Source organism: Herpailurus yagouaroundi, unplaced genomic scaffold (genome assembly GCF_014898765.1).
Source record: "Herpailurus yagouaroundi ecotype Mexico unplaced genomic scaffold, PumYag 188, whole genome shotgun sequence".
Lineage (NCBI taxonomy): Eukaryota > Metazoa > Chordata > Mammalia > Carnivora > Felidae > Herpailurus > Herpailurus yagouaroundi.
In genome coordinates, this window is record NW_024412419.1 from 17,872,290 (window position 1) to 17,891,927 (window position 19,638).

At 40.0% G+C, this 19,638-nt stretch overlaps 1 long non-coding RNA gene across 1 annotated transcript; it reads left to right on the forward strand.

Moving 5' to 3' along the window:
• Window positions 1–16,318: 16,318 nt before the first annotated feature.
• On the forward strand, window positions 16,319–17,109 carry LOC121044570 (uncharacterized). The gene is made up of 2 exons (XR_005797363.1): window positions 16,319–16,547; window positions 17,061–17,109. It is a non-coding gene; the product is annotated as an uncharacterized LOC121044570 (long non-coding RNA).
• Window positions 17,110–19,638: the final 2,529 nt, after the last annotated feature.

Genomic DNA, 19,638 nt, shown 5'->3' on the forward strand with positions numbered 1-19,638 from the left:
AAAGAAAGAAAGAAAGAAAGAAAGAAAGAAAGAAAGAAAGAAAGAAAAGTAGGAAGGAAGGAAGAAATGAAAAAGTGAGCAATAGTCCTGGGTGTCATTTCTTTTAGAAATCCCATGATCATCATGCAAACAGCATGTGTTACTAAGAGTTAAGGTCTGGGGAGGATCTAGTTGTGAGTCAGAGCTTCTCTTTTAATTATACACATGATTATTAGCTACATCTGGGACATATAATTTCAAATAGAAAATTATCTTCTCTGGTATTTTAAGGTAATTCTTCTTAAATTGGAGCATAGCTCTCTAAGGAAGCCAGGATCCATAGATGACCTCCTGAAGTTGTAATGGAGAGGTGCCTCTGGATTCTCTTCTCTTTTGTGGGAGTATCTATGGGGGTTGGTGTGATTGAACAATTACTGGTACCTAGGATTATGTAGAGTGAGTTTCTATCTCCATTAGCATGCTTAGCACCGATTACTCCCAACTGCATTCTTGTGCATCACTAGTGATAACCGTATAGATAATTCATTACATTATGACCTGAAAATTAAAGGAAGAATGAAGGTTAATAAATAGGGAAATAACGCTGAGAAACCGGTGCATCTAGGGAACCAAAATCCTACCCTCAAACCTTGGATGGAAAAAGCCCTTAATCATGCTATCAGGAAAACCTCAGAATTATTACTAGAGAGAAAGTGATAAAGGATACTGCATTACAGATTGGCAGGTGGTGGCAGAAGCCTATTTAGGTAATAGGCTAAATCTTAACCACAGAAGCATTAAACAGAAGAGTTAGTCTTTCTCAATGAAGACAGCCTTAACTTGCCATTGGCTTTTGCCTTGCTTACTTCAACTTGGGATTTCCAAACACTAAGATATTACAGACTTTCTGGAAGGTTTTGTGCCCCCTTTTCTTTTTCCTAATTATTAATCATGCAGCCCAGGAATTCTCCCTGTAGAAATTTCTTAAAATCTGTCTTCTGCCTGAGACTCAGGAAAAGTGGTGCTCTGTCATCTCAGTACTTTGGAAAAATAGTAAAACTCTTCCTGCCGCACTTGATTGTAAGTTAAATAATAAATCAATAGATAATTAATAAAATAGACATATGCAAATCTGCTTTAAAGAAAAAGGTTTCCAGGCCAATTAAAATCTACTTAAATGAATATATTAACATATCTAGGAAAGACTATTTTGGCCAGAAGGAGTGTTGGTCCTATGAAAACTTGGGAGAAGGGCAGTCAGAGAGATCAATGCTGCTGGTGTCCACTTAGGTGAGGTGGGGGGGGGGGGGGATGTTTGAGTCCCACTGACAAAACCTTCCCTAGAAATGCAAAGTATTCCCCAAGCTCTCTTAGAGACTATGTTCTGAGATTCTGTAAGACACTATGATAGTCCCATGATTGCAATCTGACTTCCCACGTAGGCCTTCAGATTGTAAGAAGTTGGTTAAGCCCATGAGTTCTAACTCTTCTGTGACCAACATTTTTCTCACTACATATTAATAGGTACTTAGGTTAATTATGTCTCCAACGACTTCTTACAGAGATCTCTGAAAGAGAAATCTTCCCATATGATGATGAAATTAAGATTCTGAACCTATAAAAGCGATGGCCACTCTGTTCAATACACTATGCCATTTTTTTTTAATGTTTATTTTTGAGAGAGAGGGAGCTTGTCAGCACAAAGCCTGATGCAAGGCTCGAACTCACGAGCCGTGAGATCATGACCTGAGCCAAAGTCAGACACTTAACCAACTGAGCCACCCAGGTGCCCCAATACACTATGCCATTCTATTCTTAATTCTTTTACACAGCTACTCTCCTCCTCAACATCATTACCCTCCGTGAACATCTCAGCTCTTCCTCTCTTACCTTCTGTATTATAGAGGAAATAGAAACCACTAGATAAGGCTTCCTCATCTTCTCTTTGTTCCAAACTCACCAAATCACCTCACGTATGTCTTCAACCGTGTGTCTTCTTTCTCTGCTTCTCTCTGTCTCTTTGTGACTCTCTTTCATAGATACCTTAATACATACGTGTGTGTGTGTGTGTGTGTGTGTGTGTGTGTATCAATCATTTTTCTACTTCTTGAAGAGTACATTCTTCTACTGTGCTTTGAATTTCACCCTCTCCCTTTTAACTGACTCCTGCATGTTGCCAATTTTTCATTCAGCACATATTTATAAAATGCTTATTATATTCCAGATACTATTCAGCAGCACAAATTTTCTCGTATCCTCATCACAACCTTTCAAGGTTGGCATTCCTATCAATTTTGCAAAGAAGAAAACAGTTGCAACAAGGTTAAGTACAATACAGATGGTAAGTGGCACAGCTGAGATTTGAAACCAGGTTATTCTGACTCCAAAACACTTTTTCTTGCTTATTTTTTATATTGCTTCTTCCCTCCATCAGAATATTGGCTCTCTGAGAGCTGGGATCTGTCTCTGTGGTGAAGAACTATATCCCCAAATCCTCCAGTAGTGACTGGCACATAGTACTTATTCAATTAATAGTAGTTGAATAAATTCATGAATGAATAAATTCATTCCCCTTCTACTTTATGGATATGGAGATTGATGATTCGTTCCCTTGACACCTTTGTTCACTATACAGAAGTTTGATGTTCCCACCCTACGTATCACTGTGTCAATGACTTGTGATTCTTTTTTCCTTGGAATTCATTAACTTGACTAAAGTATGGCTTACTGTTTTTCATTCATAGGTTTCCTCTTGGCGTATTTCCAATTATTCCTCTTGAAATTATTCTTTCCTGAGTGACTCTGGCTACTGCTGGAACATCCTGTGCAGAAGGCTGGAGGGGAGCAATTTGGTGTATTTATCAGCCTCTACATGACCTTGTTGTTCCAAACATCCTCAGGCCAAATCTAATTTATCTTTTGCCTCAAGGGCACGTATTACCCAGGTTCCTATATTCACTAGCTTGGTGTGGCTCAAATCAAAGTCCTTTAGCTTACAAAATCTCTGTTCAACACCCTTGCTCACCAGATTTCCTCCTAAGAGAACAGGCTGCATTTTAAATGATAGAAATAGCTGGTAGCTTTCCTTCTTAAGCCTCCCTCTCTGCCGACTGAGGAATGTTGAGCAATTTTTCCACAGGACTGTTTTCCACCTCTTCCTTACCCCGTGCCTGTCCCCAGATCTCATAACACGGATCAATAGATCATTAGACATGCTTTTTGGGACATCTTTATGCTGCTAGAAGTCTGTAGTTCAAACTTTTATCATGTTCTTTCTTTGTTGCCATATTCATGAAATTAGGCAAAGCAGCTTAAAATTTTTGATCTGTAGCAGTTTTATCCATGGAGTTTGGTGCACCATCCCTTTGCATTGCATTTGTCCTTTTACATCTAGTAGCTAATTAATGTAAACTATAAGAAAGTTAAAATACAGATTCCCAGGGCTCACCCTCGGAGATGCAGATTGCAGATCTGAGGCTGCATCTATCTGCAAATGCACATTTTAAAAGTTCTATAAGTAATTCTGATGTATGACTACTTTTTTGCAACACCATGCGGGTGAATGATTCATAGATGATCTATTCATTCATAGATGATGAGCAAAAGGAATGGGTCTATTACTGCTATCTTTTCTAGACAGTAAACTATTATAGAGGTAGAGGTTTGGCTTTATTTATCTTAATTTTCAACGTTGCTTGTGAAACAGTAGTTAAGACATCTCATCAATGCTTTCATGGGTTTCCTGAAGACTAGATTTCTGTACAAAGCTGGAAGCTAAAGAGTTAAGTCAGATTTCACCTAACCATAAATGAGGTAGAGGGAGAGAAAGCAGATTCTGCCCCTGGAGATTTGAAAGGACTTAAATGTTAGCACTAACATATTGAACCTAATTCTCAGCTTCAGAGGTAGTCAGGGCAATCACCCAAGAGATCAATGCTTGTTCGCCCCTGGGGACAGACGCACTCCTGCCTTTCCTATTCCATACCCCAAACCTCATTTCTGACCAACTGCCCAAGACGGAGAATAGTTGTTGTTTTTCTTCTTCTTCTTCTTTTTCTGTGAAAAATTCATTTAGGACATAACATCATAATTTTCCACCCCCACTCGTTTTTCTTCTTTTTGTGAAAATCAATAACCTATAGGACTGGATTTTATGAAGGCTGAAGCAGTTAGAAGAAAATAAAGGAATGAATCTTTGGCTCATCATATTTCACACACCCACCTGCTTACTTACTGCCTTTGTGCCAGCCAGAAGAGACCAGGAAACACCTAGATATGGATGTCAGTGTCTGAGTAGTGTGTGTGGCTGGATGGAAAGGATGCACATCCACCAGAGAGAGATAAAGAGATAGACAGACACACAGAGGAAGAGAGAAAAATAAGCACACAAAAGAGAGAGACAGAGAGAGGGAGAAAAGGAGAGAGTCAGAAAGAGGAGGGAGGGAGGGAGGGAGCTATATGGCCAAGGGTGCCAAAATTCTGGTTACAGTGCTTCTCTCATGAGAAGCCAACTATTACATATATGCTGACTGCTAACTACCTGACTTATTAAAAAAATTAATAAATGAATACAAGAATGGATATTTGGTAGCAAATCAGAGCAATTCAAGTAAGGAAGATATTAGAAGTCCCTTTCATGTAAATGGTAGTGGGAAAATTCTATCTCTCTGATCATAGGGTATGATGATCAAGAGAGTACTGAAGTTTGCTTAACCTGACAGCAGTATGCAGGATATGTGAGACTAGGGAATAATAATTATAAACAATCCCATGTGGCAAATAGTACCATGCTCTAGGCATGTTATGAAGGTCAGCCCTGGGAAAAGGACAGTGTTAACAGGGAGAGGTGGGCAGTAAGAGATAGTATGTCAGGAAATTAGATAGGAGAATTTAGAAAAAAATTAGACTGTGGGGTTAAAAACAAAGAAAACCTTAGGGAAAGACACTTTCTAACAATTCAAGAAATAATCTTCTCTAGGATAAATTGTCCATATGGTTAATTGCTACCTTCTCTGGATTTTCACTATAATACATGCGTGATTTTTTGTCGAGTTTGCATTGGGATTCATTGCTATTTATTTGCTCAAATCTTTCTTTACATTGGATTGTTAGACCCTTTGGAAAAAGCATCTACTCCCAAGCAAGTGGGAACCAGTGCACTGGTTCCAGGAATGGGTTCCAGGAACCTGGGAGAATTGTCAATGATTAGGTATTAGTGTTTTAAAAGGGAAAAGCCAAAACATAAATTCCAAGGGTAAGCCAGGATTTAGAAGTAAGAATTATGATCCAATAGAAGAACTGCCTATAGAATCAGGGCACAAAGGTATGAGGCCACAGGGTAGAAATCAGAGACACAATGAATACACGATATAAGGTCTATACCAGTAATGGGGATAATAATTATGGTGATGATATAATTTGAGTATTAACTATGTGCGAACACCATGATAAATACTTTAACTTGTTAGTCTTTACCTAGACACTGAGAGGAATATATTTAAAATGGCAAAGCTTAAATAATAACTTTTATTTTACTGTTGTTTATCTCCTTTCTCTCTGCAAGCCCATTAAAGTTACAATAAACACGTTTAAAAAAATGTATTATATCAGGAAGACAAAGTGAATAAAAGAAAATGCAACCAGGGGTAAAACTTGCTGCATTTTTACAGAGGTTGGAGAAATGAAGACTGTCTTAGTGAACAGAAGTTATAATCTCCGTGGTTACTGAACTCCAGAAATCTCTGCTCTTCCCTGATGGGGACAGATTTCCTATTAGTGGTGGCGAACCCCGGGTGGAGAAATGATACAGACTTGGCCAAGATAAAAAGAAACACCTTCTGTCCTACTTCTTAACCCTCCTCCCTTACCCAAGCTCCCGTCCAACTCTCTGGTACTCTTAGGCTGCTCCCAGAATCTCCACTGCAACATCCACTCTGAGTCAATGGCATGTTTATAATTTGACAAAGAGTCCGAGGTTCTGTTCTTTTACAGACCTGAGTAATTTAGGTTTATGGAAATGATTATTTACAACAGACACTGCCTTCAGATATTACTCCTCACATACTTGTGGTTTTCACATTTTGACATGATCTTTAGTTCTAAAGAATGAGGCAGGTGCTTCAAGTTCAATGACTATCCAGTGTATAGCAGGAAGAGAAACTCTGGATCATGTTGGCATGCGATTAAGATGACAATAATAGCAATAACACAAAGGTACAATAATAAAGTGAGTAAACTTGGAGGGAGGCTGCTAACGTTTCATTCTGGTCTCAGTTCTGGACTCCTGTTTTGAATGGGGAGACATGGAGCATGATTCTCTCTTCTCTCTCCCATTGAAGTAATTGTGTTAACATTTGCCTTTGAAGAACACAAGCCCTCAGACACTGGGATTAGTCACAATAGTTTTTAATAAGGATGAAATAGAAAGGGGTAAATCATGTATCTTTTCCTCTAATCTAGTGTACCAAATTTTGTTCATTTATGATAGTTTTTCTATATTTGTCATTAATTCACAAATGATCTGGAACAGACTACTGGTAGCACCAAAATATTATGCCCCTCCCACCACTCCAAGAAGGTAGTGTTGGGGAGGACAAAGACTTATCAGAAGAGAAAAAGTCCAATCCATCTTGCCTCCACTGACAGTGTTCTCATCTGTTCCCACACATCATGGTTCAGTAGTTACACTCCAGGTCTGACAGCATAATATAAGCAACAAGATGAATTGGGAGGTTACAGAAAATGCAAAATCTCTGGGTAAATGTCTGAGTCAAACTACTTTGGTTGTCTTCACAAGACGAAGTTGTAAAAGCCAAAAATTGAAAACAAAAATTGTACCTAAATCATACATGTTCATGTCTAGAGGGAACCTCATTGGTCACCTGGTTTTACCTTCTCCTATCATCCCTACTAAATTATCATCCTGTCTTAGTCAGGGTACCTTCCAGTGCAGAGAGAACTGACCCTCAATAAGTGGATACAGCAGACATGACTGTAAACTGCACAGCATTTCATTTCTCTTCTCTTGCTGTGGAATTTATCCATTCATTCATTCAAAAACACTGATTAAGTGCCTCCTGCATACCAGGAGTTTTTCTTAGCATTATGACAGAAGAATGTTGGCGATAAGCTTAGGAATCCCCCCCGGGCTTACACCAAAGGGTTACCAAGGCATGAAGAAATACAAAGTCATAGAGTGCTCATGCCTAAGTTTGAGTAAACCAGACTGGCACCCCAAGAATAGGGGGGGTGCAAAGACACCCTGAGAAGAGGGAGGCACAAAGGTGCCAGGAATAGGGAGGTACAAATGCACCCCAAAATAGAGAGGAGTGCAGAGCCCCCAAAAGAAGGGAGAGGCAAAGGCCTGAAATAAAAATGGCACAAAATTGCCCAATACATAGGTATATGAAATAAACACGATTAGATATTCAGGGTGAAAACACCCCAATTTAGTACTATGGCAGAAAAGCTGTTTTCACAGGAGGATAGGGCCAGGTTAGGTAAATTGGTGAACTGGACTATGGACCACTGCGCTGCAGGCAAAGCAGCTCAGACAGAGATGGTTAACAAAAGAAAAGATGCCTTGTCAACCCTGAGGTTACTTCCCCCATCTATCTCATCCCCTAAGGTAAGATAAACAGAGGTGCTGCCTCACGTCCACTGTAAACCTTCCTCCCAACTACCCAGTGCTCAGATTTTGTTTTGTATTAACCCAAACCCCTAACCACAAATATCCTCAAGACCCCTTTCCCACACATCCACAAGTTAATGTTCACAGATTCATTGTCCCTTTGTGCACATCCATCGCCATGTGTGTAAGCCTTCTGATCCTAATAAAAATGGGGCAAGGACCCCTATTTGGGGCTCTTGTCTTTTCCCAGACATTAGTCATCTCTTACTTTAATCCTGCATCTGCTCTTTTGCTGGCCAAAAGAGAACTTTGGACTTAGAGTCTATGACAGAAGAAGTTACACATTCATCCACTCTTATGAGTTTTAGCTCATTATTCGTTCAACAGTATTAGCATTTGGCAACTCTTCCTGTCTAAATCTACATCTACTATTCTGCATAAGGTTCTTGACATTCTTCAGCTCTGCAGAGCCTTCTCTCCAAAGAGACCTCAGAGCTTGGAGTATTATCACAGCAGTGAGACTGAAGCAATTCCAGGCACAATGCTTGTCAACACATACTCGTTAAACAAATACCAAACACTGGGGTAGGCAGGGTGAATTAGTCCAAGCTAATTTACAGATGGTCTCTGCCCTCTAGAGGTTAATTATCTAGGAGAATTCACAATAGCAAACATTACGCATCAAAAGGAAGGCATAGCCAATGTGTAATAGATCTCCAAAAACAAAACAAAACAAAAAACAAAATAACAAACAAACAAACAAACAAAAACAAGTCATTGCTATAGATGAAGGAGTCTTCAAGGGGGAGATGGCATTTGGAAGTCATGACTGCTAACAAGAATCTGAATATTTGTGTGAACTTGAGAAACTCCAGCTTCTCTACTTTTAAAATGGATACAAATCCATCTTCCTTTTTTTTTTTTTAATCTCACACAGTGATTCCATGAACATGATTGGAGGTAGATTAAGAAAGTGGAGGGGCACCTGGTTGGCTCAATGGGTTAACAAGCGTCCAGCTCTTGATTTCAGCTCAGGTCATGATCTCACAAACTCTGAGATCGAACCCTGCCTTGGATTCTGTGCTGAGTGTGCATGGAGCCTGCTTGATATCACCTCTCTCCCTCTCTCTTTGCCCCTCCCTGCCCGCACTCTCTCTTTCTCCATCTCAAAATAAATAAATAAACTTAAAAAAAAAGAAGGTGGTAATCCACAAAATTCAAAGGAAGTTTACATGCCAATGAAGCAGAAAGTCTTTACATAGCACAAAGTACACACAGGGATCACCAACCAAACGCACCATAGACTGAAAATATAAACCACCCAGAGGATTATCTTAGAAGTCCTTGGGTCTTCACCTGTTCATGAAGACTAAGCAGAGAGGTATTTGATTATAGCCCTACCCTTGGAATACACCATGTGCCTTCCCTGTCTCTCCCCAGAGATGGCTTTATCAGAGCCAGGGTATCGGTAGTTACGACCACTAGCAACAATTCCGTAGCCAGAATCCTCTGTATTTTTGGGATGTGTCACAGAGCCTCTGAGATTACTACACCCATCAAAGCAAAGGAACTGTTTGACAAGTGACCAAGTAACCCAGTTTTCCTAGAATAATCTGGTTACTAATATTCTCTTTCACTCTCAAAAATGGCCCTGGTTAGATGATTAATTTTATGGCAACCCTAACTATTCCCTGCTTTCCAGAGGCCATGCAGAGGTGGGCCACAGACAGCCAGTTTCCTGCTGCAGACATATGAGCAGAGCCATGAGGATAGCTTGAGGTTTGCTGGTGGAGAACAGAACAGTTGTTTAGAAACTGAACCATAGGCAAAAAGCCTCCCCAAGCTTTGCAAATAAGCTATTGTCAATTTAATCTGGTTTCATTCTCTCTTCATACTTGATCTTGTTTATATTTTTGTTGTTGTCTATTTGCTTTATCCAATTATCAGCTGTTTCAAGGTTAAGTTAGAAGCTTCTGGAAGGCAACAACCCAAGATGATGTCAATGATTCGGAGTGGGCACATGTGCCTCCTTTACACTTTACAAGGAATCCATGACAATTGTTTCAACTGACTCTGAAAATTCTGTAAGTAATCCTAATTTCACAAGCAAAGAAACTGAATTCCAGGTCCTGACTGTTAGCTGGTGTTGAACTGATGGTGCCAGGACATAACCAGGTCCTCTGAAGACAAATTCTAATCTCTGTCACCAGATTGCACCTCGGTTTTTGTTAGTAATGCTTGCAATTACAACAGTCAGTTGCACAGAAGCAAAACGGAACCAGGAGACCTGTTAGGCACTCTGGAGGCTTTTAAAATGATCTCATAGGAGTGCCTGGGTGGCTCAGTCCATTAAGCATCTGACTCCTGATTTTGGCTCAGGTCATGATGTCACAGTTTGTGAGTTTGAGCCCTACTTCAGGCTCTGCAGTGGCAGTGTGGAGTCTTCTTGGGATTCTCTCTCTTTCCCCCTCTCTGCCCTTCCCCTGCTCATGTGTGCATACTCTTTCTCTCTCTCTCAAAATAAATAAATAAACTTAAAAATATGTACGCACCATCTTCTTTCCTTGCCAGTCTCTAATTCTCACATAGTTCTTACCCTGCCAGTCACTTCATCTAACCTGGAGGGGTCTTCTTTCACCAGCCTCATACCCTCCATATGTTATTCAGATCCTCACCTCCTCCAGGAAGCCCTTCTTGGTGCCTTAGGTCCATGGGAATTTCTTTCGTTTCTGAGCTCTTACATCCATGACTTATAGAAAACTTTATTTGGAATCTCAGTTGTTGACTGTTTTTATATGACTGATTCTTATTTTCCTAGTATCTTTTCAACTCACTGTGGACAGAAATTGTACTTGTTCATTGATATAACCCTGGCACCTCTCCCCCAACTCACCCCCACAATATGGGCAAAGACTCAGAGACATGGCAAGCAGAGTACACACAGACACAAGAATGTACAAGACAAGGGCAACTGAATCCTTTTGGGAAGCTCTGGCAGTATTGTCTCCTACTGTTAAACTCAATCTGAACTGAGATCAGGCTCCCTCATGTGTGGTGAAAGGAATAGATCAGGCTCAGGGACCCAGCAGCAAAAGCACCTGCCCTTTGACCTCCCTGTTCCCTCACACATCTGGGGTCTAAAGGGCTTTTGCCCAAGGCAGGTGGAAGGTGGCAAGTCTGAGCAGATCTCTGCACAGAAATCTCTTTCCCTGAGGCCGGAATGTGTTAATGACTGTGACAATTTCTGACTTCTTATGTGTTTAAATCTGTAACCATCAAGTGGACTATGCCTCATCTATGGATGTAGTATCCATCCTTGTGAGGTTTTACTATCAATGGTGACAGACTCTACCATTTCAAATCTGTTAATTTAACTTAAATTTCAGTATTGGATAAATCAGAAAGAGCAACAGGGGCAGGCACACAAGTATAAAAATCGGTTATGCCATTGGAAGATAGATCGATAGATCGATAGATCATCACCTTTCATGAACAGTTTCTTCTCTTTTGAATATCCCCCCCTCCCAGATGTGCATGGGCTAAACCCCTCACCTCCTTCAAGTCTTTGCTCAAATGTTACCTTTGCAAGGAGACCCACCCTAACCACTAGAATTAAAATTGTTATTGCCTCACCTTGGTAGCTCTCCCTGAACTCTTTCTTGTCTCGTTATCCTGCTCCCTTTTCTAATACCTTATAAAACATATCTATATATTCCATGCAGTATTTAGTGTGTGTCCCCTCACTATGTAAACTCTATGTGGTTGGCAATTTTTGATCACTTTTGTTCACTGATGCATTGCAAGCATGTAGGATAGTGCCAGGCATTTAGCAGGTACTGAAGAAATTGTTTTTATAGAATAGAATGGGATAGAATATAATAGAGGAGAATGAATGAACATTGTATCCTTACTAATCTTGGTATCTCAAGAATGGTTCACCTAGAGATAGAACAATAAGAGCAGGTGTCAAGAGACCTCCGAGGACACAGAACTACCTGAGAATATGCAAATGAGCACAGACACACAGTCTCTAAGAGTGGATGTCGGAATACTCTCTGTAGTATGGGATTTCCACTGGTACCTTTGTTGATACAAGCTTTGAACCAAGCTGAGGGCATAATAGTACTACCACTTTCTAAAGACCTAAGAATCTGAGAAATTAAACTTGAAAAGATACATATCAGCCCCTACCCACCTCTTGGGGACAGAGCATGTGTACCATCTTCCCAGCACTGCAGTTAGTATGAGTAACAAAAAACAAGGAGCAAACGTTGACCCTGACATCATGGTATCTACTGTTAGAACCCAGGAGACAAAAAAGGAATAATGAGAATAATAAGAAATAAATAGATGGCAGGATAAACACATAGAATCCAAACATTCACTAAGTATCTATTATGATTCAAACTCTATACTGGGTATTAGAGATATGATGATGACAATATAAGGTTTCAGCCAGGATATAGGGAGGGGTGGTAAATGCATCATTAGAATACAATGCAACAGGTGCCGTAAGATCTGTACATAGAAAATGCTTTGAGAACACAGAGACAGTGGTGAATAATTTTCCCATAAATGAAGGGAAAACTAAAATGTCAGGGTAATATTTTCTTTTGGACTTGAAGGACAAATTGGAATTTTCTGGAAGAGAAAGGTGTGCATTTCAGGAAAAAAAAAAGTGTAAGTGGGGGCAAGTGCAGATATCAGGATTCCCTACATTTTGGAAAGGCAAGACCCTATAGTTCTTACAAGATTATCTTTTCCTCACTGTCCCAGCATATGTCTAGCCCTCTCAATCTCCCAGAACATTGGACAGTGTCTGCTTCATAGGACACACTCAAGTATATACTGAGTAAATGCCTGAAAGAATGAAAGCAATCAGGGTCTAACCAGCTCACCAATCAAGGCTTACAGCCAATTTCCTTATTTTTAACAGAAGGGCTGATGTTTTTGAAGACCAGCTCTTATAACCCAAGGTCTTATAGGACTCTGCTCTGATTTTAATCTGTAATACCTTCCTTCTACAGAAGTGATGATTAAACCCCGTTGTCATACTGCTGCTCCTGAACCTGGTATTCCCAGCACAAGTTTGGGCTGGGGGTGGCCATGAGAATATGGTATCAAGGGAGGATAGCACAGAGATGCATTCAGAGAATCAGGCTGCTCAAAGTCTTCCCCTGCCAGCTACTACTATGTGTTTTTGGACAACTACTCAATAGCTCTATGACTTTATTTATAAAATAGGAATAAAAGGATCCAGGTATTAGTGTTGTTCCAAGGCCCAAATAAACTAGGACTATCCAAAATCTTTAAACAATACCTGCTACAAAATAGGCGCTTTGTAGCAGTTAGATGCTCTTATTAAGAGTTGCAATGAAGTGTGCCTGGGTGGATCAGTCGGTTGAGCATCTGACTTCAGCTCAGGTCGTGATCTTGTGGTTCAGGAGTTTGAGCCCCACATCAGGCTCTATGCTGACAGCTCAGAGCCTGGAGCCTGCTTTGGATTCTGTGTCCTCCTATCTCTCTCTGACCGTCCCCTGCTTGCACTCTGTCTCTCTCTCAAAAATAAATAAACATTATTTTTTTTAAAAAGAGTTTCTACAATACTGATTTCATTATTCCTCATCCACGGTGCCACTCTCTTACACTGCTCTGACAGATTTAGCAGATAGAAGGAGCTGTATAGCAGGATTCAGGAGGCAGTTCCTAGTCTTGGCTCTGTCCCAAATCAACCATCTCATCTAAGGCAAATAACGTTCTCCTTTCAATTTCTTAAAAGGGTTATGTTAGGCTTGGATGTATCTACAGGGATAAAAGAACTGTACCCACGTTCCTAGAAGACCTTTGGGTTTCCAGTTTCTCCTTGTTCCTGAGATGCACACCATGAGGGTACTGATGCAAATTTCCCAGAGGACTCTTGCTTCTTCACAACTGGTTAAGAGGTAGGTAAAGAGAGAAAATTTCAGTTCTGAGAGGAAAACCTGACCCTGTGCCCAGCAGAAAATTTGTGGAGGCTCCATTGCCAGCCCCCTGCTGCTGCAGTTCAAATACACCTTGGGCCGAACAGGTGCAGGTGAAAGCAACCACTCTGTGTTCCTGGCACAGTGCTAAATGGAAGGAAAAGTTCCTTTCCTGCAGTAAGCACAATGTTATGGGGACATGGCAGCTAAAGTTTCTATCTTCTCCATTGTGACCCTTAGCTCACTGAACTAAAACTGCAGGATTTCCTCATCTGTGTGTCCTGCAGAGCATGAGCACAGTAAAAGCACTAATTGGTTATTATTTGTATCTATATTCATAGCATCTTGAAAGATGGAACAACAAATATTTGTTGAATAAGGCAATAAATACATGAGTAATAGTAGTAGTACCAACAAGGACAAAAAGTAACTAATGCCTTTACTATGTTTTATTCTGTGGGAGCAGTGTACAGGTGCCACATACACATTATTTCAATTAATCCTCAGAGTAGGATGGGGGTGGGGGGAAGGCCTATCCCTGTTTCATAGACAAGGAAACAAAGATTCAGAAAGAATGAGAAACAGAAACAAGTTTACACAGCCAGCAATCAGAAGAACCAAGGTTCCCATGGACCTCTGCCTGAACCCAAACCAGTGGTACAAGTGGGTGAGATATTCAGCATGTGAAGGGGCTAGCCAGAGACCCCAAACCTAGAGCTAAACTCAAATTTAACTAAACATAGATTCCATAACTTTCTCCTTCTCCACCTATTTTTTTAATTAAAGCACATAAAACACATTAAAAATTTTGAATTCCTAGTTTTCTCAGTACCAAGTATTTACTTGGGTGGGTTGACAAGTCCATGATGCAATGGTGCTAATAAAACCACTATTGAAAGCCACCTCTAGGAGTCCAGAGCCTGTATGTCCAGAGGGGAGGGGCAGAGGGACTTCCAGTGTTGAAAATCAACACAGGTGCTTTATTCTTTCAAAATTATTGTTCATCAAAAACTTCAGTCTAATAACTGAGTTTCATTTTACCATCATATTGCAAATCTGAGTTTAACTGGAGTTGTGCGCAATGCTCTGCTAAGTCCACTCTGGTGGGAAGCCTGAGTTTTAGCCTAAAGCCAATGGCTGTCGACCTATTTGATAACAGGACTATTTTAGCTGAACACCATGCAAAAATGGGGCTCTTCAAAGTGCTGATTTGTTTCATAGATGCCTAATAATTGCAGATGTTGGAAATTCTGGAATATTATAAAACTCTACTGACATTATGGATGAATTTAATCCAGTGACAATTACTTTGATGAATCCCAAGTGAGAGCCTGGAGGAAGAAAGAAAGAGCAATATGATCCATTTAAAAGCTCTTTTCAGGGGCACCTGGGTGGCTCAGTTGGTTAAGCATGTGACTCTTGGTTTTGGCTCAGGTCATGATCTCACAGTTTGTGTGTTTGAGCCCTGAGTTGGGTCTGTGCTGACACCCTCTCTGCCCATCCCCCACTTATGCTCTCTGAATAAACAAACAAACAAACAAACAAATAACCAACCTTTTCAGAAAAGAACTGATTCAGAATGATTTACTTGCATAGTCACATTCTAATCTGACAAAGCAGTAAAGGAAGCAAGAATTGTTATTTCTTGGGGTCATCATTTCCATTATTGTTTTTATGTGTATTGAATATGGGGAAGGGAATTACAGCTCTGGAGAGTTAAGACCCATGTGGTCTCAAAGACTGGAAGGAGAGATACAGCAGAAGAACCAGGAATAAAAAGAATCAGAAAGGACTCTAGGGGTAGGTTCCCAAGTCTCCTCACCTCAGGAACCATAAGTGTTGAGCATAAGTTAAGCATAACTTAAGCATAAGTTAAGCATAAGATGAGAGGAAGTCCTGCCTCATGGGCCATATTCTGGCCACAGAGTACTGGGTTTCCCTGGGCTTATGAAGATTAGTTTAAAAAATCTGATTAAGAGATGGAATGTCTAAGGGTCTCAGCAGCAAGACAGGTGAAGTATCAACAGCCCTAGGAGTATTACTAAAGAAGAGACAGCTACCATGTGGAAAAGCCGCACATGGACAAAGGGCTTGCAGGTCACAAAGGATAAATTCAGACTAAGGGAAATAGAAACTGAGGCCTCACGTATGGGCAGTAACAGCACACCAGCTCCTCGATATGACACAGTTTTGGACTGGAGCTCCAGGTTCCGATCCACAGCCCACTACTGATTTCTCAGGGCTTTGTATGGGATAAACATGCAAATAAAAAAGTGAACTACACATATGTGGTCCTGGGTCTTAAGTTTATCTTGTAGTGGAGGACATAGAAACTGCAAAACACAACATAGAGACAATTGCAGGGTGAGATAAGTGACCCATAACATCCTATCGTGTCCCTTTCCTTCATATTCAGAAACATGAAAATAATAATGCCCAAACTGCCTACTTCACAGTGTAGGGTGAGAATCAAATGGAAAAGCTCCTGAGAAACATTAGTAATTCTATTCAAGTAAGATGCTATTTCATTGTTTTAAATTGCTTTGAACAGGATGTTAAAGAATTACAGTAATTAACATAAGAGATTAATATGGATATTGGCTCAGAATGATGAAGGATGCCTACAACTGTTAAAAAAAAAAGACGGGTGGGGGCTGGAATCAAGTGAAGAAATAACTCTTCTAAAAACGGTGGGAAATGACTCAACTAATACCAGTAGCCAAATTTGTGAAGTAGCATATGCTCCCTTCTAGGAGATAGCTGTCATTTTTGGAACTTCTGAGTCTCTCTGTGCCAGTGGAAGATGACTGAAGAAGACAGTTTATGAGATGGCCTAACACCCAATATAGAGGACTAGTGTTCTCAGGAACCAATTACAAATGGATTTTCATCAATCTGAACTATCAGTGTACAGCAGAGAGGAGAGAGATTAAAGCAAGAAATCAAGAAAGGATGCTCATGAATATCAAAGGAAGAAGGTAAGTCTAAATGAAGGGCCAGAAAGAGGGGTAAAGACCAGGAGAGAAAAAGAGAGAGGGAGTGAGAGAGAGACTGAGAATGAGAGAGGGAAGGAGAAATAGAGAGAAACGGAGGCTGGGGACCAGGCAATACCTACAAAGGATAACCTTGTGGCAAGATAATCACTACAAAGGTGTTTAGAAAAAAAGAGTGAGAAAATGATGGAGATTCTGGAGAGTATTAAGTGGGGCTTTCCACAGAGAATGCTTGGAAGATTAAAGGCTACAACTCTGTAAACCACCTAGCATAATCCTTGGCCCAGAATAGGCACTGATTAAATGTTAGTTTCACTATATTTTCCCTTGACCTCACTGCCATAAATAAATTACAATCAGATGGCATCTCTCATGTTTTGGAGTGTTTCACAATGTCTTCGCTACTGCTATACAAACGCTTAGTGATTAGGAAGAGTTTTTGTTGTTGTTGTTGTTTTGTTTTGTCTTTTCATTTCTGCAGCCCTGCTTCCCTGTCAGGTAACAGAAGCCTAAAAGCCTGGGGCATCTTGGTTAAGAAGGACAACAATAACTTCAAAGCACCTCAAGAGAGAGCAGGTAGGAATGTAATGTTCTTATATACTGAAGGAAGTGGAGGTTGAGGTGCTCTTGGAAATTTTACTAAAAGAAGTGAAAATAAAGTTTGTTAAAGTGAGGTGATGGTTACAGGAATGGACACTTACCTAGAAATACATCAAAATATATCAAACTGTTCATTTAAACTTTATGCATTTTTTATACCTTATTGCATGTAATTGATACTTCAATTAAAAACATGTACTAGAAGGAATGTAGTAGAAGGTCAGTGCACTTTCTGAATTCCTCAGAACACACTGGGTTACTGCCACTAGCAATCAGTAGCAGAGCTGGACACGACTCAGGTTGTGTACTGGCTATTCTAAGCTTATGTTGGTAGTTGAAGGGGACTTCTAGAAGGAGTGAGCTTGGGACAGGCTAAAATGGCATGGGACCAATGGTTGTGCACTCTGGACACCAAAGATTCTGAGGAAAGGAGAATGAAAACCAGCATTCTTTGCAGGCTTACCTCAAGCTTTATACATGTTATCTCATTTAATCCTAAATCTAGTTAACAGATAAAGTAAATGAAAGGAACTTGGAGGCGTTAATTTTCCCAAGGGAGTGATGTGCCATGAGAAAGAGAAGATGATGGCTGAATCCTAGAAGTCTTCTCATCCTAAACCAGAATACTGTGTGTTTCCTTACTATTTTTCTAATCTGGTGTTTTGCCTCAGTTCTGCTGTTGGTGAAGCAGTTTCTGTCATAGAAAGAGGTCTAATCTAGACCATATGCTCCCAGTGTTATGGAGAAAAGCAAACTTCTAAGCTTCCCCTGGATTAGAATTTCTCTGTGATATCCATTCCCCAGATCAACTGCCTCCATTACTGACCAGATGAAAAATATCATTAGTAGAGGAAAACACAGAGTGGAAGCTTGGGAGTAGCAGCTGTAGTTTCTACTCAATCCCATGCATAACTTCCATTAGCAGTAATGTCTGTGATGTGTGTGAACTGAGGGAATACTCCACTTTATTAAGAGGAAATGATATATACAGTTACTTATGAAGTAAAATCAAATAGCAGAATTGCTATTTGTCTATGGGAACTCTTCCTTATTAGTGTCATATAAATGCAAGTAGATACTTAAAGAGATTGATAACACATGGGCCACGTACAGTCACACCATTAGAATGACTAAAAACCAATTCTAAAAACAGATCCGTATGATTTTTTTCCTGACATTTTGTGATAAGAATATTCCAGTTCTAGAACTACGACCTCACCTCTTAATAAACATAGAATGCAATATTGCTAGATCTAAAGCAAATCTGGAAGGCAGAGAACAAAATGTGGTGATGCAAGCATGTTTTCTCTCACCTTCACCTTTTCTACTAAGCAAAATAAGTTAATGAGTCAACTCATTTCCAACCTGCATGTTACGTGCCAATTGCTTAAATCAAACGAGAAGCTCTTTTTAGCGCAGGACCCAGAGCTCAAGTGAAAGTTGTCAGATTTGATAAAGTAGATTTGTTCTAGAAGGAAACATTCCCTTTCTATTTTCCAGGGTACATCTGTTTGCCAGAGTGCATTTCCCAGCTAATACTAGTTTGTCGACAGCATTTGCAATGAACTTTAATTGTGTGCTTTACCTGACAGTCTTAATTGTAATCTGACTTCCTTCAGGTAGCAATCAGCCGAGTGAGGTAATCATATCTCCCTGAAGCCCATAAACACAACCACCTGCGCCTCTTCTATTTAGCCTTCCTCTTTTTAACTCCAGTATCACATGGAGAGGGGATACAGAGCCTGAAAAGGTACAGTGTCCTCAAAATAGCTGCTATCATCTCAGTGGTGTATAATTAAACACAGACAGAGTAACTGAAGACAAAAATAATCCTATAATTTTAAATTGTAATAGTAAAGCTTGGGTACAAGCAGAGATTGGCTTTTTTACTACCAAAGAAATTGGTTCTGCTTCATGCTTATGCCTGCGTTTGTAGATTTCCCCAAATGTTCTTCTTGGTATGTGGTTTTCTATGTGAATATCAGGGGATTTCCCCTTCATACACCCTGTCTGGAAGCTCCACACTTTTCCCTATTCTCTGTCCCCACTGCTCACATCCCTGATCCTTATCACCTCCCACAGGGATTCCTAAAGAGGGCTCTAAGTCTGTGTGTCCAATTTATCTCTGTCCAAACCACACCATTTGTGGTATTTGAATAATCTTTCTAGAATGAAAATCAGATCAGGCCACAGATCTAGCGGAAACAATAAGTGAATTGAGCTTCCCAGAAAGATGGCAGTGGAATCACCGATTTGGAAGTTATCATGACCAACAAAAAACCAGGACAAACTTTCATGATGTTAAACTAATGAATAGACACAGACCAATGCCAAAATTATATACAGCAAATAATCTCATTTCTTCATAATATAAATATATGCATTACATTTTCAAAAGAAGACACAACCATAATTAGCATCATGAATTCATTTATATGTCTCATAAACTTTTTAATTAAATATTCATCTACAATTA